This window comes from Micromys minutus (genome assembly GCF_963924665.1).
Source record: "Micromys minutus genome assembly, chromosome: 4".
NCBI classification, from domain to species: Eukaryota; Metazoa; Chordata; class Mammalia; order Rodentia; family Muridae; genus Micromys; species Micromys minutus.
The window spans coordinates 11,746,308-11,770,676 of record NC_137973.1 but is presented as its reverse complement, the minus strand read 5'-3'; positions in this window follow the sequence as shown (position 1 = coordinate 11,770,676).

The window sequence follows — 24,369 nt, the reverse complement described above, 5'->3', positions numbered from 1 at the left end:
ATCTACAGTAAGACCATAACAATTTCCGTTTAATAGATAAAATAATAATTATTTAATCTTAAATATATTAAATTAAATAATAAATCTTTAATATATTAAAACAGTATCTGAAAAGCATAATAGAGTGAAACAGAGTACCCAAGGCTGGTGATTTCGATTTAACTTTTATTGTTCTGGTAGATGGAAGCCCTGTCAAGTAGCCAGCATTTGCTGAGCTTGTTTTTGGCTGCCACATCCCACAGTGGAAGGAGTGAGGACAAGAAGATGGTAAATTGGGCTCAGAATTCCATGGTTTTTAATAATAGTCATCAATTTATTCATGAGGGTAAAGCCCTCATGACCTAACGCTTTGTACTTTGCCCTATGGTCAGCACTATTGCCTTTGTCATTGAATTTCTGCCACAAGCTTGTAGAAGATACATTCACACAAGAGAAACTTGTAAGGAACAGTCTGTAGTCTTAATTTTATATTATATTTAATTTTTGTCTTCATGTTCTTCTAGACTTTAAATCATCAACCTGGTTGGCTGTACTTATTTTCCAAAATGATTATAACAAAGAGTTTTGCTTACCTATACAATTTTAGAGCACTGCCTCAGCATTTTTTGTCTTTTTGTTTTGTTCGTTTGCTTGCTTTGTTTTTTGTTTGTTTTTTCACTTATAATTGAGTGAGGATGGTTAGTAAAAAAAAAAAACATTTTGAATTTTACAAGTAATAATATTAGAATCACACTCCATTAGTCAGCTCACCAGTATATGCACACGTACACCCACCCACCCACGCACTCACACACACACAATGGTATTTATAATTTCCAAACATGGAACCTGCATAAATTCTTTTGTACATTTTATTGCTTTGCACAAAGTTAATAATGATCAGTTCTCTAGAATTTATGTTGTGATCTGTTTAAGAATACAATTTATAAAAATAATCGATATTGAAAATATTCCCATACTATTCTTTGGAATCTATTACTTTGACTTATTTTATCTATTTAATATTTTCTCCATTGCATTTATGTTGCCTAAAAGGTCTTACTTCCTTTTGACTATGACTGTTAAACTTCATGATCAAATTCACTGATTTATTATTCCTTAGGACAAATGTTTTTGGACGTGGACAGGGTAAATTTCCAGAAAAGTTTGTATAAATAAAGGTAACCTCAAGAGTCTTTTAGTACAGGTAATCTTGTCCCATTCTCTGTTGTTTATTATGTAACAATATGAAAAGAAGGAGATCAGTCTACCTCTGCCTATTTTCTGACCCATAAAGATGTGAGGAGGACCAATTTCATATTCCTGTCCCATGAAGTCTTCGATGACATCCCTGACATCATTTACTTTGATTGTTAAATGTTTGAGTTAGAATTAATTATTTTTCCTTGAGCTTCCATCTGTCAGATATTTTGTGCCGCCCACAATCAGAAAATAATTCAAAAAGTAACACCGTCCTTCTGTGTCAGAACTTTGAGAGGAATACAGAATGAGCTGTGCAAAAAGCTGTTTGTTTATATTTAGGAGAAACTATGGTTTATTTTTGGTTTTTAGATGAACATTTATAGAGTTCAGGACAGTTCACAGAGTGACTCACACTGAAATGTGTTTTTTGTAGGATATTGCCTAATATTAGTGATATTTCTCTGTATTTATTCTTATCTATGTTTTACTTAACTTCCTTATTTTTAAAGTATTAGTGAATAAGAGATATATTTTAATCATTTCCACTCCTATTTAAGGGGTTATTCAATCTGTATGTATGGGGTCAGAATTCATGTATTGTCGGCTCCCTACATATGTTTAATGCCATTTTAAATTTAATTTCACCTTTACAGGTCTATTGGTAATCTTTTACAAAATACACTATTTTATAGGTACATTAACTACACGAATTAATACACTTTACTAATAAGATTGCCATATATGTACATAATGTTCATTCATCATATCTGTGCAATCATTTCGATCTCATAATCCATCTCTCATCCTTTTCTCCTGAAACACTTTCCACACTCCCATTCTAGGATTCCCAACATGTAGTTCCGTCTTCAGCATGTAGAGTTCTCTCAGTGATCAATTTAAAGGTAGAAGCAGTGTCTGGCATAAATGTGAGAAGAGGCCTTTGGTCCAGTGAGCACATGCTTTTACAATGTAGGGGAATGCCAAGGTACTGAGATGGAGAGAGTGATTAGGAGAGGGCTCACCTTTGTAGAGACAAGTTGAAGGGGAGGGGGAATCAGAGCAGAGGGGGATAACCTGTGAAAGATAAATGCAAAGAGTATCCAATAAAATAATTTTTTAAAAGGCAGAAATCTAGATCTGACCTAGCATCTTGCTTTCTGCTTTTGTATGTGTTTTATGCCTCTCTAAAAGTCCAGTATTCCTTTCCGTCCTGTCAAGAAGTGAAGAATGAAACAACAAACAAAAAAAAAAAACAGAAACAAACAAAAACAAAACCAAAAAACCAGAAACAAACAAAAACAAAAACAAAAACAAAAAAAACAAAAAAAAAAACCCTCTTTCACCTAAATGAACTTCTTTCTAACTTTCTCATGTATCTTTCCACAAGCAGTGCAGTAGTCACTCTATGATTCTTGATGATCTATGCTCTTGTCAGTCCTGAAATTTGTTTTCCTTTCCACCAGCACACATAGCTTTCCTCCATTAGGAAACTGGGAGTTTAGTCAACTGAGGCTTTTTGCGTGAGCACAACTGCTGATCTCCTTCCTCAATCCTGATTCTTCTCAGAAGAGTTCTTCAGGTTCCAGACTTGAGTTTTATCTTTTTCTCGGTGCAACACAAGATATGTGTAGAAAGAGTCAGAATTTTAGTATTGTATATCTAATACTTGATGATCACAAACATATTCTCATATTTGTCCATAGTAATTTTTGGACTGATTTTTAGCTGTATTATTTTCTATGAATTCTTGACACATTTTATAAGTAGTCAATAAGAATATTGACAGCAGTATAGAAGATAAAGGCCTGCTTTGTGAAGTTTCAGAGGAAATTTTAAAACTCTATCTGGTTGTTTCATAGTTTGAATTAGGATTCTATGCTTTTGGTTAGCATGGGCTTGAAGAAGTAGATATGATTATCAGTGTGACCAGAACTACTAATCAGATATGCTTGCTTTGCTGAGATACTCACTTCTGGTCTGCTGAAGCTGAGAATTCAGCTGAGATTAAGAACAGACCAGTATCATTGTGGTGAAATCTGAAAAGTGATTCAGAAGAGCACGGAGAAGCCGTGTTTCAGAAGCACTGCCAGTTGTGCTTGTTATTGGCAGAAAAAAAGAAACTTGTTTGTATATCAGACACCAGGTGATACCAGTTTTAAAGGCATGAATGGGTCAAGGGGCATAACTTATGCTTGGGACTGTGAGATGCCAGGAGAGGCCATTAGTAGAGGTATGGGTTCAGAAGCAGTTGAAGGCCCAGGGTTAATGGAAAGCAGTTGAGGCTTGGAACCATGAAAAGAGCATATGAGTGGCTATTTACAAAAGTCCAACAGAGATGCAGAAGAAGCCTTGTACTTTGGAGATGAGCTGGGATGATAGCCAAGAACAGCAGTCAGAGCATAGTGAAGCCAGACAGAACATAAAAAACAAGCTCCAAGTGTTGCTGAAGGTTGAGTAAGAGATGGCAAGCCCCTTGAAGGTGCCCAAAAGTTCATGAGTAAATTCCAGATATTGAACTATGATTTATTTTTTTAAAGTTTAGTTTTGCTTTAATATGATTTTGACTCTTCCCTGATTCTTTCCTTTTAAAATAATGATTCAACTTAATTTTGAATTTTTAAAGTAGCTCAAAGCTAAAGACATTGAACTTTTTAAAGTGATTTTGGATTTTTAAAAAATAATGGATATTTGAAAGAGACTGAATTTTTAATGTGTTTGATTCTGTAAAAGCTATGTAAATTTATTTATGTTTTCATTGTGAGATCTTGGGGAAAATGGTGAAAGTCACAGTGATGTGTTTATACGTCAAACTGACAAGGAGTTAATTATGCTGGAGGTTTATATCAACTTTACATTAGCTAAACTAATCTGATAGGAAAGAACCCCAATTACAAAATGCCTCCATGTGATCAGTATGTAGGCAATTCTGTGTGGCATTTGTTAATTAGTGATTAATTGGGGAAAGCGTAGCCAACTGTAGGTGGTCCTGGATTGTATAAGAAAGCAGGCTGAGCAAACCATGATTAGCAAGCCAATAAACAGCACCACTCTATGCTTTCTGTATCAGCTTATGCCTCAGTGTCTTTGCTCTGTTTAAGATAATACTACCCTCACTGCTTTTGAGGACAAACTATTACATGAAATTGTGAGTGAAATAAACCCTTGAATCCTTTGCTCCTCAAGTGTTGTTGGTTTTTTTTTTTTTTTTTTTTTTTTGTGAAGTTGCTTATGAGCTATAGGAGTCTTCTGGTGAAACATTTGGGGTCACTTAATTATATCATCATATCATCTGCAAATAGTTATATTGTGACTACTTCCTTTCCAATTTGTATATCTTTGGCCTCCTATTGTTAACTAATTGCTCTGGCTAGGACTTCCACTACTATATTGAATAGGCAGGGAGAGAATGGGCAGCCTTGTCTAGTTCCTGATTGTAGTGGGATTGCTTCAAGTTTCTCTCCATTTAGTTTGACATTGGCTACTAGTTTGCTGTTTATTGCTTTTACTATGTTTAGGTATGGTCCTTAAATTCCTGATCTTTCCAAGATGGTTTACATGAAGGGGTGCTGAGTTTTGTCAAATGCATTCTTAGCATCTAATAAGAGGATAATGTTTTTTATCTTTGACTTTAATTATATAGTAGATTATGTTTTGCATAGCAGTGATAATCCTAATTAAGATAGATAGCATATGTAAAAACTAAAGATCAATAAAGTAAATGCAAATGTTTCTAAAACATCAAACAGTTCTTGTCATACAGATATTTATCTTGCTTGGTTAGAGTCACACAAAGATATTTTATATTCTTTGGAACTATTGTGAAGGGTGCCGTTTCCCTAATTTCTTTCTCAGCCTGATTATCTTTTGAGTGGAGGAAAGCTACTGATTTCTTTGAGTTAATTTTATATCCATCTACTTTGCTGAAGTACATTTGTATTTTAAGATACAAAGCCACACCTAGAAAAGAGCAAGTAATAAACAATGAGCTTTGGAGGAAATGCTTTTACTCAATAAAGATGATCTGCTGAACAGAATTAAGCTATGATGCCTTCAGAAATGTGAAGAGGCTCTAAAATGATGTTCCACATGTCCTTTAGGACCTAGAACCCAGCACGTTTACAGGAATTTCCAGAGTTAAATGATGTGTAATTGGAACAGAAATAATTTCTTCACCTGTTTGAATGGCTTTTCCTGTATTTCTTTGCAATTTTTAAAAGACCTCTATTACCTCTATCAGATTAATTAAAGGTAATTTTCTCGTGCTTCAGTAGTGATAGGATTTCCAGGCTCTGTTGTTACAGGATAGCATAGTGGTGCCACGATACCCTGGGACTTGTTGATATTGTTCTTAGAGTGGCTTTTAGCCATCTGATTGTCCCTGATGTTGTCAGGCCTTGGTAGTCCTGATGGCAGCAGGCTTCTGGAATTGCAGGTAAGACTTGATTGTTCTGGATGTCAGCAGACCTCCAGGGATCCAAGAAGATTTGGGGCCCAGGGAATGGTAAGAGGGGACAAGTCTTCAAGTGCTGATAGTGAACTTGTCAGGAAGTGCATGTAGGCAAGGAATTGGGGTGGGAGTCTCATCTGAAGATCCCTGACAGTAGCAGGACTCCAAGAAGGCAGGTAAAGCCTCCACAGGAGTACTAAGCAAAGCATTCAACTTGTATTAAATGTCTCACAAAATCTTTGATAGGAATGTATTATGTACTGTATTAGCTCAACATGCATCAGAATTACGTACAGAAATATTTTTTAAGGGAGCAAGCCAGGCATTGCTTTGTTCAAGACATAAATATCTTAAAAGGAAACACACACACACACACACACACACACAAACACACATACTCAAACACACACACACACACACACACACACACACACACACACAATCTTATAAAGGAATTATTTCCAATTCTTTAGAGTTCACAGCAGAAACATAAGCATTTAGTAAACCTGAAATGTGACTGTAAATGGAAGTAAACATAGCATGAAAATCAAGAATAGATTGTGGATGTAGACAGGTTTATTATTTGAGAATATATAAGCATTCATAATGTTTGATAAATGAGGTTATTGAATAGTGGCACGTAAATTGATAAGCGAAATGTATACTACCTGGTGATTCTCATTTCAGAGAATGGTTAGAATTCTTCTCAGATTTTCATAAGTCTTAAGAGACACTATATTTTCTACTGAATTTCTTAATCAATAATCTAGTTTCAGTTCTGTAACCATATCAATTTTTTATTTTGTGAAGGAATCATGACTGGAATTTATGTCAATTGTCGATATAAGTATGAAATATGATATCAATACAGGCACCTTAAGAGAATTAACATATTTTCTAACATGAGAGTAATATTTGTGGCTGTATGTATGTATTCCAGACATGCATATTCATCTGCCTTTTTCAATAAAGGACACTTTTATTCTTCATTTCTCCTAAAGTACCATTTTCTGGGAAGTAATAACATAAATCAGATGAAGACAGGATTATAAATGAATAATAAACCATTGGTAGGTTGAGCTACAAGTAGGATACTGGAAGAGAAGGAGATGCATCTAATTTTAAAAAGTATTTCTCTCATTTCAAAGCAGAGCATCATGCCATCTTTTGTTCAACAATGAAGGTATTGTAGATGTTTCTTGCTCCATTAAGAAGTTTAACTGAACATACAATATATATATAGATATACAATATATAGCAATATATAGCAATATACAAAATGTTCTCCTACAGGTTAGTATATATAAAGTGTTTCCTTTTATATTTATTCTATATCAAAACTAATACTAGTAAAGTTTTCTTTTTTTATACAATTGAAGTTCCTTCTATTTTTATGTAAGAAAGTAAGACAAAATGACTAAGGACTGTGAAGATTACTGGAGAAGGAAGAGAACAGATTGATATAAGGAAGTCTATCAATGTCACCATAAGAGGTAGAAATTAGGAGATTGGAAATTAACAGTACATAGAAATTAAAATGCTGCTTTTCTTCATACATAAAACCTATTCAGATTAAGTCCAAGGCCAAAATCATTTGCATGATCATTTTATCTTCTTCACTACCTTACAATCTCTGTTGATCCGTATTTAGCACACTCATGACAGTTTTTCCTAGAAATTATATGTCAGAAATCGTCCATTGACACATCTATTTATGAATATTTAAGAACTTGTAGCCAATTTTGATAAAAAAAATGAGTGAAGGAAAATGCAGTTACTTGATTTTCCAGCTAGAAACTCTCTGACATGATAATTTTATTTTATGCTTTTCTACTGAATATACTGCATGATGCATTTTAATTACCTTAAAAGAAGAATGATCAAGTGTTTGTTTAAATTTAATTAGATTTACTAAAAGATGAACCCACTATGAATTTAAATAGCCACTTTAGAGGCACTATATTTTACTCAAATATTAAAATATTTGTGTCTTGCAAAATGCTATGCAATATAAACATAGCTAACACTTAGAAATTGACAGTGTTGCATTATTTTGATTGTATTTTTCTCTGTTAACCCAAAGACCTATGTTATTTGCGGCTTCTCCATTACATTTTATTTAGCTTTAGGAAAATCAGGGATTTTTGCAGAATTCTAAATTGTGACTTTATACATCCAGAATATCAATACAACTATATTAAGAAATAATAAATTATCACAAAACTTTCTATTATATTTTTACTTTGTCATAAAATGAGTTACAGTTGTTGATCATTTCTATGCATTAGAAATAAAAATTGTTAGCCCATGAATTACATCTATTATTTTAACATATTGATGAACAGATGAACATATGTCCCTTCATCAACTGTAAAATAGAACACATCAGCTTTCCCTAATGCTCACTTTTTGTTTCATCCGCTTTGAATGATTGACTCAGGCAGAGATGTTAACACTGTGGCAGCTGCAATATTGCAGCAACTTTCTTGCTAGTTTCAGTTTTTTTTTAGATTTATTTTATTTTTATGTCTATGTGGAAGTCATCAACGACCAGAGGGAAGTGTCAGATCTCCTGAAGAGGAAGTTACAGGTAGTTGTGAGCTGCTAAGTGTGGGGCCTGGAAACCAAGTTTGAGTCCACTGCAAGAGCACTTTGCTCTTCACTGCTGAGCCATGTCTTGAGCCCCAAAGATCTTCTTTTTTATCTCCATTCAGAGATGAGCAAGAGTTGGAGGCTCAGTACACCTCTGAAGGAGCAGGGGCCGACCAGGGCCCATCACTGAAGTCCAGGCTGTACCAATTCTGCATCTGATTAGGCAGGTTGGTACTGCGTCTTGGTCACTGTTCTATTGCTGTGAAGAGGGCAACTCCTATAAAGAAAAGCTTTAGAAAGTTTGCTTATAGTTTCAAAATATTAGTCCATTACTATCAGTGTAGAGAACGTAGGGGCAAGCTGGTGTGGTCTTGTAGAAGTAGCTGAGAGCTATATTCTGAGCTGCAGGCTTTTAAAGTCTCAAGGAAAACCCTCAGTGAAACTTCCTTCAGAAAAGCCACACCCATTCCAACATAGCTCCTAGTTCTTTAATTCTTTCAAACAGCCCCAGTCCCTAATAACCCAGCATACTTATATTATTCTTGTACACATATTAGCCGTGAGGGCCATACTTATTCAATCCACCACGGGCTGGCTACTCTATATTTCGGAGGATTTGGCATGGTTGGCTGAAGTTACTTTTCCTAGAGCCTTTAGATTGAATGCTCTTTCATGCCATATGGCATGAAAATGGAGTAACCTTCACAAAATGCGCTTTATTTGCCTATGAAATAGACTCCTGTGGGATTTGCAGCTGAAATTTTGTTAGGATTTTAATTTTAATTAGCATCTTTAACGGCCTTTACACTCACATATAAGATGGCTCAAAACAAACATAAAATCACTGCATGCGCATGTGCATAATAAACATTGGCTTGTGAGCATCGGCACAATAAAGGGAAACAAGCAGCAACACCAGACAGTTAGGCAACACTTTATTGAGAAAACAATGGTTATCATGTTAAGTGAATAGGTATTTCTTTACTTATGTACTCTTGAAAAGCTGTGTAAATATGTAAAACAGGATGCCAAAACCACTGGCTTGCATTCTAATGAACCTGAGAGAGAGGGGGGGAAGGGAGGGAGGGAGGGAGGGAGGGAGAAAACCCATTTTATCTTATTTTATCTGCATTTCATCTTTACTGTCTTCTCATTTTGATTTCTCTCATTTGGAGCAAACCCTTTTATTTCTGGCTACAAGCTATGGGCTAAAATGAGTTTGATCTCATAGTCCCAGGAATAATGAGTGTAGCTGATTCTTGCACGGAGGATAATGTTAGAATTCATTGAAATTTTACTCAAGATCCATGCACATTGTAGTGTTTTTATTGTCCATTTGGTTTTAATGCAATCTGGATGACATAGTGTTTAAGTAAAGTTTTAGTCAAAATGTGTTCAAAGACACCCCTTCATTCTTTAACTACCAAGAGCAATTTGGGGATAGGAAACTGTGTCTGATGACTTTATGAGCTTCTAATGTCACTTAAATGAATCTCCAGTCATTGGCACTATAAAACACAGCTTCTTTGATAATCTGTTTCTGTATTTTTCAATCCTAAAACTCTGGTGTTAACAGTTCTTTTAACTGTACACATTCTCGTAAAACCTACACTTGTGTTTTAAATTATATCCATCCATCCGATCTCTATTGGAAATATTTGTAGAGTTACTGTTCTTTCGCTGTACCCTGAGAGAACTCTTTTGTATTGTTTCCATGTCCAAGAATAGTGCTGTATATTCTAATCACATAGGCGAATTAAGAAATGTTGAAAATTGAAAATATAAGTGTAGATGTGACTTTTATTTTTATAGAGGTTGGGATGAAATGAGAACCACACCCAAGTGTATGAATACATGGCTTGAGAGGAGCCTACAGTATTCGTATTTCTGTATTCTAGGCCTGTGCCTAGAAGCTTCTTTTTAAAAAAAATTTATTGGATATTCTCTGTATTTATATTTCACATGTAATACCTTTTCACCCTCCTCTCCTTCCTCCCCCACAACTTGCTTCCATGAAGATGCTCCCTCTCCCAATCACTCCCTCCACCTTGGTGCCTTGGCTGATTGATGATTATGTTCTTCCCATGAGGTTGCAGCTTCTAACCTACCTATAACCTGAGCTTCTGTAAATCTAGACCTTGAGGGCTCCACCTTCCATTCTGTGTCCACTAACCTAAATAATACAATGTTTCAAACTCTGATATTTACTGCTGAATAATCTCACTCTTTCTAGATATGTTTTTCATCTCTCACTGGCTAGTTCAAATCAACTGTGCTGGCTCATAAATTCTCTCCAAACTAACTAAATTGAATTGGCTCTTCTCAGCTTCTGACTGAACTGCACTGCTTGGAAAGACTGCCCCTGAACGGTTCTAATCTCAACTGGTCTGCTCTCAATTGAACTGGTTCATCTACACTCAGCTAAACTGAACTTCTCTAAATAAAACTAAACTGACCTGAACTGAACTGAATTAAATTGAATTGAAATAAATTGCCTCCCTTTCCCTCACAGCTCTGGATTTCTCCTGTCTTTCTTATCTCTTCTCAGGAGCGTTGGGTGTATTCTATCTTTGACTTATTTCGTCAAATCTTTTTCTAATTTAATACTTTGTCTGCCCCTCAATTAGAGGTCATTGTTTGGGATTAAAGCAGAGTAGCAAACATACATCTGTTACAGCCAGAGGAACCAAAGGCATGTATGAAGGACTGTCTGTATTCATATTCGAGGGATTAAAAAGGCATGTGACTTCCCTGCATTCCAGTGGCATCATATCTTTGAATGTAATCTCTTCTTATAGCAGACGTGTTCCTGGATTAAAATTCTACTAAAGGAAAAAAAAATGATGAATTTCTAGGCCTCATAATTTTTCTTCTTGCATCTTTTACTGATAGAACGTGATAGAGTATGTATTGGGATTGTTAAAAATATCACTAAAATTATAGGGGAAAATCTAGGAAGTGAATGTGGAAAGGGTTGCTTAAGCTCTTGAGAATTCTCTCAGTCAAGAGATCATTGTCATCATAACTGAAATACTATTTTTAGCTATTATTTCTCAGTATCTAAGGAAGATGTTTAATTTTATTTCTGAATCATTTTGTTATAGCAAATATTTTTGTAACAGATTCAAGCCAAATGTATGTCCAAGGTTGAGCCTACAAGTGTGTGCATTGCATTCAATTCCTCAGAAAATTATTCTATTTGGTGTAAATATTTGGTAATAATTTCTAAACATTTATTCACTTATGCTGCACTTCTTATACATTTATTTATTTATTCTGTTAGGAATTGGTGTACATGCCACACTGCACATGTGGAATTAATATGACTACTACCTTTACCATGATTATTTCAGAACTCAAGAATTTGGATCAATAGACATTTCATCAGGCATTTTTACATTCTGAAGCACTTCACAGGCCCTGTAGTCCTTTAGATGGTAAGAAATGTCAGATAAGGGACTACATTATTATTTTAAGAAGACTTCCCAGAGTTCCTAGGGATTAAACCATCAACCAAAGGGTACACCTGGACAGACCCACGTCTCCAGCAGTATATGTAGTAGAGGATGCCCTTGTGGAGAATCAATTGGAGGGGAAGCCCTTGGTCCTGTGAAGGCTAGATTCCCCAGTGGAAGGGAATGCCAGGGCTGGGAGGCAGGCAGGAGTGTGTGTGTGGGTAGGGGAGCACCTTCGTAGAAGCAGGGGGAGGGGAGAGGATAAGGGGCTTCCAGAAGGGAAACCGGGAAAGATGATAACAGTTGAAATGTAAATTTAAAAATACAATAACAGAAAAATAAAGAAATATTTTTCCTGAGTTTTGGAGGAGGACACTATCTTGTGGTATTGTGCTGAAATTTGACTGGGGCAGTTCTAAATTTATGACAAGACTTGGACATGTTTATAGAACTAGGAGTTTCCCTCCCATCTTCAATATTTAGGAATAACAACTCTGAGACTCAAATTATATTTACAAATACCTTGGCCATCATATATTGACATCAGTTACTCTAGTCTGTGTTCTGCCATGTGGCAACTTCCTTCTGCTCAGCTCATGGGCTTCCGTCCTCCTCGTTCCCAGGAAGACCTTCTCCCTCACACTCCCACACCCGTCTCTGTCCCAGAACCCTTGCTTTCTACCCAAACTCCCAAATTATATTTCTTGCTTCAGCTACAGGCCAATCAGCTTTATTTGAAAGGTACAGCTTTCAAAGAGAAATATAGAGATTCTGCCTACACATTTTATTTAAGAATATATTTGCAAAATCATCAATCAATGACCACTTAAAGACTGGACTGATAAAGGTCTTTTTGTCCAAGTCTCATGAACTTAAGGTAAAAAATGTAATTTCAACTGATATTTCATGTGCTATGTTAAGAACTTAATACTCTCTCAAATTTCTCTCAGAAAATCACATTGTCAAAGAACAACAAAATTGGTCTGTTCAACTTTTCCAGAAAAAATTTTAAACACAAGTAAATATTTACCATATTTAATAAATATTTGCCATAATCTATATCCACATTAAAAATAGAACCGTGACTTCCTTAAGAAGGGAAAAAGATGGGAATGGTTTTCAGGCATTTTGATGATAAAATGTTGACTTTTGCTTCCCCAAACTCTCATGTTTACAACACCAAAGTAAAGATATCATAAGTCTTTTAAAATAAAACTAGCTGTAACTAATATCTTCCCCCAATCTAATATCTAGAATTATATCACAAAAATTGAGAAATTGTTTCTATTATTATCTGAACTCATATACCCACCTCATAGTTAAAAATAAAATGTTTTTTCATCAAAGTGGATATTAAAAAACATTCATTACATGCTTGATAAAAACTAGATGTGAATAATAGCAGTAGCAATAGAAAAAATATCCATGGAATTAATATCAGTGTAATTATTCTCCATTCAATCCACTGTAAAAATGTAATTGTAGGATGCCCAGAATTTGCATTTAAATATCATATTAGTTTTTGGAAATGCCCTTATAATTTAATGGGTTGTTTGAATAGCCAAACCAAAGACAATTATGTATAAATGAATCAGAGGTCAACATCAGCTAAATTTGGAGAATATAATCAAGCAAATTTAGAAAGTATAAGTCACATATAATTTATTTTAAAGTAGATTTTGAATGCAATATTTAATATGAAATGTGATATCTATCTCCATGAAAGTAAGACAAAAATATCAAAGATCAGAGTTTTTCTATACATGTATAACAGTGTCAGAGATAGTAAAATTTTTATTGAGTTGGATCCTCTTACTGATTTAATGTAATTCTAACCACATTTTTAGATGTAATTCAAGAGGTAAAATTCGAAGTTCAGGCTACATCTGTACACAGAGGTAAAATAAAAATCAGTCACAGAACAAGTAAAATACATTTGAGTTTTCCCTGGAGGAACTGAATAGCCTCACCTTGGGAGAGACTAGAGGCTCTAACACAATGTTACACAACACAACATCCATACAAGGATGAGATGGATGATTGATAAAACCCGAGGGAGACACAAAGCACAGTGAAATACAAACATATGGGCAGAGAGCAAATAGTCAGGAATATCAAAATAGATAGGGGTGACTGAGGATAGGCTTTTACTTTGTACCACCTGTGTTAATTTAATGAAAATCACTAGAAAGCTGTTTTAAATTAGACCAGAGATTTAAGAAGCCAGCTACAAAGTTAACTACTTGTATTAGAAAGGTAAAATTTTAATTTGGGGGGCTTCAGATTTGACTTTATACTTTTGGTTACGAGCCTAGCCTTTCATGGCTGAGCCATCTCTCCAGTCTGACGTTTTTCTCAATTCACTATAAATGTGTGTAAATATAGGAGCCGATATAAATATGTATCTAACAAGATATCATTTTTACTATAAATTATTGTGTTACATAATCTTACTTGAAGAGAAAATTACTCAATTTCTTTGATGTAGACGTTTCAGTTATTGTGTAGCTTTTCAAAACATTATGCTGCCATCAGTAAATACACTAAAATAAATTATAACTTAAATTTAAATCCATAAATTAACAACATTGAAAGTTTATTTGACCAACAATGATAAAATGATATTAAAAATTTTATCTTGGAGTTTAATAGCTTATCTTGCTCCAGAATTTTGCAATCTCTGGCATCAGATGACAGAAATAATTTGAGAGACAATGGGTTTACTTTCTCTCAGGTTTCAAATTTCTTCAGTGGACCTTTTTGCAGGGATGCCAGTCTATAGTACCAGCTTTCTGGAAACAGAAACAAGCAGTGTAGATATTTTATTTTACCCTATGTTATATAATGATTATTATATCTCAGTATTATAATATTGAAGTTCAAAAAACATAATTTTCAACTAAAATAGCAAAGAAAAATAAAACAAGACAAGACTTACATATGTACACATAAATGAAACCATAACAGAGAAAATTTTTATAAAGCAATGTTGTAAACTGAATTATAATAGGGTAATAAATATGATGTTACAATATAGTATTTCTATTATAGTCATTCATTTTTGAATTTTTAACTTTTATAAAGACATGTATACACCCTACTTTTCTCATCGTTTTCACCAACTACATGGTAGAAATAATTTTAGAGTTAAAGGGTTTATATTCTCTTCAGTTTTAAAATTGTAAGCAATTTAGACCACAAAATCCTGTGGAGGATTTTGTATAAAATTGTCTGTGTAGCAGTAATAATAGAAACAAACATAGACTGAATCCTAGGTGAGTCAATAAAACACTTAGAAGCAATGATATAACTCATCTAGTCAGATCAGATGCTTTAGAGGTTCCATATTCCCAAAATGCAATGTTAAGATCAGGGGTCAGTCATTTGACCCATCAGCCTTTGGTGACCATTGCAGATTCAAACATTAGGCTGTTTGAAGTAATATAGTGTTTGGTTGGGTCCTGAACATAGTTTCATGTACCTGCTAGTTCTCGAAAATATAATTCTCTTGAGTGTAGAGAACCTACCTCACATGTTTAGTTGAAGGCTACCTTTACATAACACTGGAGGGACATTAATTACATTAAGACAGTGATCATATCTAAACCTTCTGACTCTTTGGAAATCATAGTTTAAATACATTTCTTGTTTCCCTTGTAACCTTCCAGTGCTCCCATTTCCCCTCCTGTTTATTTTTCCCAAATTCATAACTTCTTTTTGTCACTAATTGTTATTAATGACTATATTCATGTAAATACATAATCTGAAATATAACCTGTTCAATTCATTTACTATTATTTGTATGTAATGCAGTGGTTTCATGTCTCATGATATGGCTCTAAATAATGAATTGATGTGGTCTTCCCTATAAGACCACATCCTAGCTCCAAGCTCTCTTCAGTTATCTATAGTTCATTGTGTAGTGTTGAAGCCTCATGGGCTTTTATTTGTTAAGTTTTCCTCATAGCTTCATTTTGGATTTTTTTTATTGTTATTTTTTTAAATAACTTAAAACCAAGTATGGAAAAAGATCTTTACCAACTCCACATCAGATAGAGGCCTAATATCCAAGGTATACAAGGAACTCAAAAAGCTAGACACCAGAGAATCAAATAACCCTATTAAAAAATGCGGTACAGAGCTAAACAAAACGTTCTCAATTGAGGGATATGGAATGGCTGAGAAACATGTAAGGAAGTGCTCAACATCTTTAGCCATCAGGGAAATGCAAATCAAAACAACCCTGAGATTCCACCTCACACCAGGCAGGTTGGCCAAGATCCAAAACTCAGATGACAGCAGATGCTGGCGAGGTTGTGGAGAAAGAGGAACACTTTTCCACTGTTGGTGGGGTTGCAAACTAATACAACCACTCTGGAAATCAGTCTGATGATTCCTCAGAAAATTGGACATAGTACTACCTGAAGATCCAGCTATTCCACTTCTGGCCATATACCCCAGAGACACTCCAATATACAACAAAGATACGTGCACCACAATGTTCATTGCAGCTCTATTTATAATAGCTAGAAACTGTAAAGAACCAGGATGTCCTTCAGAAGATGAATAGATATAAAAATTGTGGTACATTTACACATTGTGGTACACAATGGAATACTACTCAGCCATCAGAAACAATGACTTAACCAAACTCTTAAGAAAATGGTTGCATCTAGAGAATATCATCCTGAGTGAGATAACCCAGTCACAAAAGAACAGACATAATATGCAGTCACTGATAGTGGGATGCTAACCCCGAGGCTCAGACTGCAACAGAAACAACTCACAGATTGTGTGAAGTTCAAGAAAAAAAGAAAAGAAAAGAAAACAAACAAACAAAAAAAGACATTATGCTCAATCCTTACACACCAAGAAAATGTTGACTAATTCTGGGTTACATCCTGTTTTACATGTACTTTTTGCTCATTGTAACTAGTAAGACCTTAATGCAGAGTATCAAACCTTATAAAAAAAAAGAAAAGAAAAGAAAGAAAGAAAAGCCAAGCACTGACAAAAATGTGTTTGAATACATTTATGCAAAAATGTTTAATTTTTTCCTTTTATCTTTGTTTTGTAAAATAAAGTTTAAAAAAAAACCTTAAAACCAAATATGTATATAGGGCAAGAATATGTGGAAGATTTTGGGGAAGGAAAAGAATATATTCAGATATACTTAACATTAATAATAAGATCAACATAATAAAGAATATAAATACTTTTAAAAAGAATAAAACCCACAAAACACAAAAATTAAAACTTAAAATGTGTATCACTTATTCTTCATATCATTATAAAATAAAAAACAGATTTTGTAAGACAGTCCTATAGACTTTAAATTCTAATGACAATAGGAAGACTCTAAAAAATACCAAGGAGTACAGTTCTATAAAGATCTATGCTAGTGTTTTAAGGTCTCCTAGCTTGAAGTTTGCTCAGGATAATATTTTTGTGTACCATGGAAAAATAACTCAAATACTAGTAATGTCTGTGCCTACAGAAAGTCACATGCAGACTAGAGTTGATATTCATATGGCTGTATCATATTTTGCAAACACTCCCTTTCTCACCTTCTCAACGGTTTTAATAGGAATCCGCTGGCCTATCGCCCAGGCAGAAAAGAAGGGCAGCAATTCTGGGCAGAGAGAGGAGAAAGCAGGAACTTATCAGGAGACATGAGAAAAGAGGCCAGAAATAATTAGAGGTTAACTAAGGAGCTGTGTGGCAGAACTTTGATAACTATAAATGAGCCATTGAGTTAGAAGCTAGTTGGCAACAAGCCTATCTATAAGACCTATGTATTCATAAATAAATGTCTCAATGTCATTGCTTAGAAGCTGACAGTCCTAAGAAAAACCTCATTTTGGAATTTTCCTAAAGATTGTCTAAAATACCTGTTTCATGAATTGTAAAGGATAGTGTAGATGTGATGACTGCTATTTCAGAATAAGTTATTCGTCCAGAGATGGTAACTCCTCACAGTCTTCAATGACATTTATTTGAAGTCTCAGAGAAATGAGAATATATCAAGTAGTTTTGCCAGTCACAAAATAAATCAGTAAGTGAAAATATGAAATAACAGCAACCTTGCTCGGCAGTCAGTTCCCCAAAGGTGTTTAACTCTTCGAAAGAAGGTGCATTTCCTTCCAAAGGAAACCCATGTAATAAGAGCAAAAGGAGGAAAGGGGAGACTGTCAAGTTCAGTGCCACCGGAATTTACATAAGAACATATGACTTTGTGGAAATCATAAATGAAACACACAAGAGGAGTGTCAGACATGAAGACTTGAAGTTTAACCGAGAAGATGGTCTGAGGAAAACACACACAATGCCTGTTACCTGGAGCCAAAGCTGAGTAAGTCAGAAACTGGATTACAAATATCCACAGAATAAATGAGAGAAAACAATAGAGATAACAATGAGGTCAAAGAACAAATAATGTTCTTTCTCCTCTGAGGAACCTAGAGAGATAATTCAAACATTTCTGAACTAACAAAAAACTGAAGTAAGTATTATGTTAGTACTATTTAGTTTCGTGTTTATGTTCATTGCACCATATTTTGTTGTTGTTCAGTACATAGTGTTCTAGGTGCTGAATAGAGATTTATAACTTATTTCTCAGTATCACATATTCTGTTTTTAGATTCTGTAAATGTTTGAGAAATGAAATCAAGTAGTCAGTACTCACAAAAGCAGCTAAGACTTCCTATTTCTCCTAAAACTCACTCAAGAAACAGTCGTGGGCTATAGTATGGGTTTAAAGCATATGTGGATGTTCTAAACCCTGACTTAAAAGGTGAGCTTGCAGTGGGTTCTTCCAACCCATTTGATGCTGAATATCTGTTCACTTTGTGATCCCAATTCTGTCCAATCTCACCAGATGCTACTGTACTTGAGTGGTTAATAAACTGCACAGTGCTGTTAAAAATGGTGAGCTTATTTAATGGTGGAATCATTACAGAATTAAGATTAAGTAAAATCATTAGATTGACCCTCAACAAATTGTACTTCGTATAATAATGAAAATGTGACATTGGGAATACATACAAAAATTCAGATAATGGAATTGAGGTACTATGCTTTTAAACTAAGGAACTTCAATCATAACTAACATACCACCAAAAAAGAAAGCAAGGACACTTACTCCTCATTGAGAGGGCTTAATCTCAGTTTCAAGAACCTAAGTGGTTATTCCACCAGAAAAAAAAAATTTCCAGATACATGTTAATCAAAACACAGAATTTACAGAACAAAGAAAGAATATTAAAATCTTTAAGGGAAAAAGTCCAAGTAACATGCAAAATCAGACCTATCAGAATTACAATCAAATTGACAACAGAGACTCTAGTAGCTAGAAGGAACTGAAAAGATGTCTTGTATCCTCTAAGGAACCACAGATTTCAACCAAGACTATGATAGTAAGTAAAACATCCAATCAACAAAGACTGAAAACACAATATGTTCTAAGAACCAACTAAATTTAAATGGTATATGTTGACAAATCCAGCCCTAAAGACAATACTACTAGGAAATATCTAGCCCAAAGAGGCCAAAGCAACCCAAGAAAACATATGACACAAAATAAGTGAAACACACATTCAAACTAACACACACACATATAAAACACCAACATCAAAATAACAGGAATTAACAATCATTGAACATTAAAATCTCTCATCATCAAAGGGTTCATTTCTCTATTTTTCATTTGAAAATTCTCTGTATTTGCATTTCAAATGTATCCTCTTCTTCCCACCAAATCCCATTGACCTCCTCCTCCCCTTGATTCCATGAAGGTGCTCCCTCTCCCAACCACTCACCCAATTCAGCACCTTGGCCTTCCCCTACATTGGGAAACACACACTTTCACTAGACTAAAGGTCTCTCCTCTCATTGAAGCTAGAGAATGCCATCCTCTGCTCCATATGCAACTGGAGCCATGGGTCTCACCATGTATAATTATTGGTTGGTATTTTAGTCCGTATGAGGTCTGGAGGGCTTGATTAGTCAATAATGTTCTTCCTATGGGGTTGCAAAACCTTTTGGCTTCCTCAGTCCTTTCTCTAGCTCCTCCATTGGGATCCTTGTGTTGAGTCCCATAGTTAGGTGCAAGCATCCTCAACTGTATGTGGAAAACTCTAGCAGAGCCTCTGAGGGGGCATCTATATTTAGCTCCCATCAGTAAGCACTTCTTTGCATAAGCAATAGTGCTTGAGTGTGGTGGCTGCATGTGGGGTGGATCCATAAGTGAGGCAGTCTCTGAATGATCTTTTCTTCAATCCTATCCCCACCACATATTTCACCCTATTTTATCTATTGTGAGTGTTTTTTCTCCATTTTAAGAAGGACTGGGGCATCTAAATTCTGGGCTTACTTATTTTAGAGCTCCATAGCATCTATGATTTGTTTATGGGGTATTCAGGGCTTTTTGGGCTTTTATCTGCTTATCAGTAAGTGCATATCATGAGTGTTCTTTTGTGCCCCAGGTACCTCACTCTGGATGATACCTTCTAGTTCCATCCATTGCCTAGCATTTACATAAAGTCATTGTTTCTAATAGCTGAGTAGTACTTCATTGTAAATGCACCACAGGTTCTGTATCTGTTGATGGATATCTGAGGTCTTTCAGGCTTCTGGCTATTATAAATAAGGTTGCTATGAACATGGTAGTCCTTGTTATATGTTGGAGTGTCTTTTTGGTATATGCCCAACAGTTATATAGCTGGGTCCTTAGATAGTATTCTGTTCAGTTTTCTGAGGAAGTGCCAGACTGATTTCCAGAGTGGTTTACCAGCTTACAGCCTCACCAATGGAGCAGCATTCCTCTTTCCTCCTCATCCAACTAGCATCTGCTGTCACCTGAGTTTTTGATCATAGCCATTCTGACTAGTGTGAAGTGGAATCTCAGGTTGTTTTCATTTACATTTCCCTGATGACTAGAAATTTTGAAGATTTTGAGGTCATTTCTACCATTTGTTATTTCTCAGATGATAATTTTTCCAGAGCTCTGTACCCCATTTTTAATAGGATTATGTGATTTTCTAGAGTCTAACTTCTTGAGTTTTTTATATATCTATATCTATCTATATCTATATCTAATCTATATCTCTATCTCTATCTCTATATCTATATCTATCTATATCATCTATATCTATATCTATATCTATATCTATATCTATAGCTATAGCTATATCTATAGCTATAGCTATATCTATATCTATATTACCTTTTGTGTTTTCTTTATTATTTTTATTTTTGTTTTCAATTCCTTCACTTTCTTAGTTGTGTTTTCTTGTAGTTCTCTAAGTGATTCTTGTGTTTATTCTTTAAGGGCTTCTACTTGCTTAAGTGTGTTCCCTGCAATTCGTTCTTTTTAAGATTTATTTATTTATTATATATAATTACACTGTCACTGTCTTTAGACACACCAGAAAGCAGCATCAGATAAGGGAGTAATTTTATGCAGTTCTCCAGGCCCTCCATCATCAACTTGAGGTATGATTTTAAGTCCAAAATCTTATTTTTCTGGTGTTTTTGGCATATCCACTACTAGCTGTGGTGGGGGAACTTTGTTCTGATATTGTTAGGTTGTGTTGATTTTTGTTCCTTAGGTTCTTGTGTTTGCCTCTTGCCCTCTTCTTATCTGTGATGCTAGATGATTTTGTTCTCTCTGAGTAGAGCTTGTCTCCCTGTGGGTCTGTGGACCCATAGGCTCAGGAGGGAGATTGCTCCTGGGTGTTCATCTCTCTGATGTAGGCTGTGAGTCTTGAGGGCATTGTGCTAGATCTGGCTCTGAGCCTGAAGAGTCCATTCCCAGGTAGCACTGCACTACCTGTGCCCTGAGATGCCCAGGTGGTCTCTCCATGTATTGTCAGTGGGGAGATGGTGGTGGCTCACTTGTTGGCTCAGGAGGGAGAATGCTCCTGAGACTTCTCTGTGTGCTCAGCTACCTGCAGGCAGCCTGTTTCAATTCTCTAATAAAAAACACAGCTTAACAGATTGGATATATATACTAGATCCAGAATTCTCCCACAATGACAAACATACCTTGCAACAAACATAGACAGTACCTTAAATGTAAAGAGCTAGAAAAAAATTTTCTAACCTAAAAAAAAACCATGAAATTACCTGAATTAGGTATTATAATAAAGAATAAAATAGACTGTAAAACAAACTTATCAAAAGATATACAGAAGAATACTTCATAGTCATAAAAGGAAAAATCCACAAACATTATGTCTCAACTTTGTACATCTATGCTCCAGATAGAAGGCTGTTCATGTTAAAAAAGAAAGAATTACTGACTCTTAAATCATTCATTGGTCCTCACACATTAATGGTTTCCACTCTAAGTAATGGCATCAAGACAGAAACTAAGAAGAAAAAGAAAAAAACTAAAGTAAAAATGCTGTGAAGCAAATGGACCTAACATATATCTAAAGAACAACCCCCCCCCAACTCAAAAATAAAAAACCTTCTCTCAAGTATCGCAAGGAACCTTTGCAAAAATTTACCATAAAATCAATCACAATGCAAGTCTGAACAGAAAAAAGAAAATTAAAATAGCCTTATTCATTCCATCAGACCACCATTGATTTAAACTGGAATTTAACAACAACAAAATGTCTACAAACTCATGGAAACTGAAAAACACTCTACTCAATGATAAGTGCCACGGAATAAAAAGACTGTCTGGAATTAAATGAAAATGAAGGCAAAACATAAATTCATGTCATACAATGAAAGGACAGTGCTAAAAGGAAAGTTTATAGCACTAAGTGCATCTATGGAGTAATTGTAGAGATCTTTTATGAGGAACTTCACAGAATACAAGAAATCTAAGAGTAAAAATGAATCGAACACAACCACAAAAACATAGATAGCAAAAAATATTCAAGTTTAGTGCTTCTATCAATGAATTAGAAACAAAGAGAAAAATAAAAATTACTAAAGTCAAGATGTGTGGTTTTTTTGAGAAAATTAACAAGATTGACTATTGTATAGTCAAACTAATTAAAAGGCAAGTATCTAAATTAGCAAAGCAGAAATAAAAATGAAGACAACAGACACTGAAGAAATTGAGAGAAGGATTAGGTCTGTCTACAAAAGCATGCCCTTCAAAAAATTGGAACATCTAACTGAAACAGATGTTCTTTAGATGGATGCAACTTATGAAATTTAAACCAAAATCATATAAATTATTTAGATAATCCTATTACCCCTAAGGATATAGAAGTAGTCATTAAGTATGCCAACCAAAAAAGCACCGAGCCAGTAGGTTTTAGTACAGAATTCTATAGACTCACAAAGAGCTTATAACAATACTTCTCAATGTATTCCATAAAATAGAAACAGAAGGCTCATTGCCAAACTGTGATACCTAAACCACACAAAGTCTCAACAACAATAACAAAAATTCTTAATTTCAGACCAATTTTCCTTGTGAACATTGATGCAAAAATACTCAATAAATTACCCCTAACTGAAACAAGAACACATCAAAAACATTATTCCACATGATAAAATAGTGGGTGGGGAGATATTTAAATATGAGAAAAATCCATCAATATAATTCAATATATAAACAAACTAAAAGAAAAAAAAATCACAACCATTTTATTATATTCTAAAATAGAATTTGACAAAACACAAATATTGGAATATTGTTAAAATAAAAAAATCTTAATCATTTTAAAGAATCAAAAAAAAAACTTAAATAATACCTATGTGAGACAGATTTTAAATACCTGAGATATTCAAAACAGTATTATCTCTCAACACTGGAAAAATTTAGCAGCAGCTATACTGGAATTGGGTTCTCATTTACAATGGCTAACCCAATGGGGGAAAGAAGTTACATTTGTCAAAAACTGGAATAAATATAAAGGTGTTAATATCATGAAAGGTCAATTACTAGGTGAAGGTTAATTTGCTGATTTCAGACAGCAGCTGAAATTTGATGACCCTAGTATTATACAATGTACTTTAGTAGATTTAAGAGCCTCGGCTATGGTGGTGAAACAAGAAAAAGTGTCTGTGTCATTCATAAAGATAATGGAAATTCCCAGAAAGATTTTTTTTCTATTTTCTTATATAGGTGTCTGCTATAAACAAGGCAATAACAGATCTAAATGGATAGTATGTATTAATTGAAACTTTTACTCTAAAAAAATGCAGTGTAAAAAATTTTTTAAACCTTTAAAAGTGTGATCAGAACATACGAATGAATGTATTAAAACAACTGCTGACATTGACCCTAATAACTATGTAATCATACAAGCAATAACTAAACATCTTAGATGTCAAAATGACTGTCATTTTGACTGTGGGGAACAAGGTCAATTAAAATGGGATTATAGACAAGGTGTTTCTAGAGATTTCTATAAAGAATTCAGCCTTCCAGGATTTCTAAAAGATATGGTAAAGTTCAGTATTGAACTAATAAATGCAGACCAGTCAGAGATGGGCAACGTAATTCTTTTCCCATTGAGAACTCCCTAAGGGAACTTAGCTTGCAACCTGGCAGCAAACAACATGAGACAGGAATTCCCTGTGGTCACTAAACTATGAATGTCCACCATTCCATTTGTGTTGACTAATCATAATTTCAAAAGATGTTAATTGACAACTATATCTCTTACAGTGATTGAGTGATTGTGATATATAAAAAGGGATATATATATATATATATATATA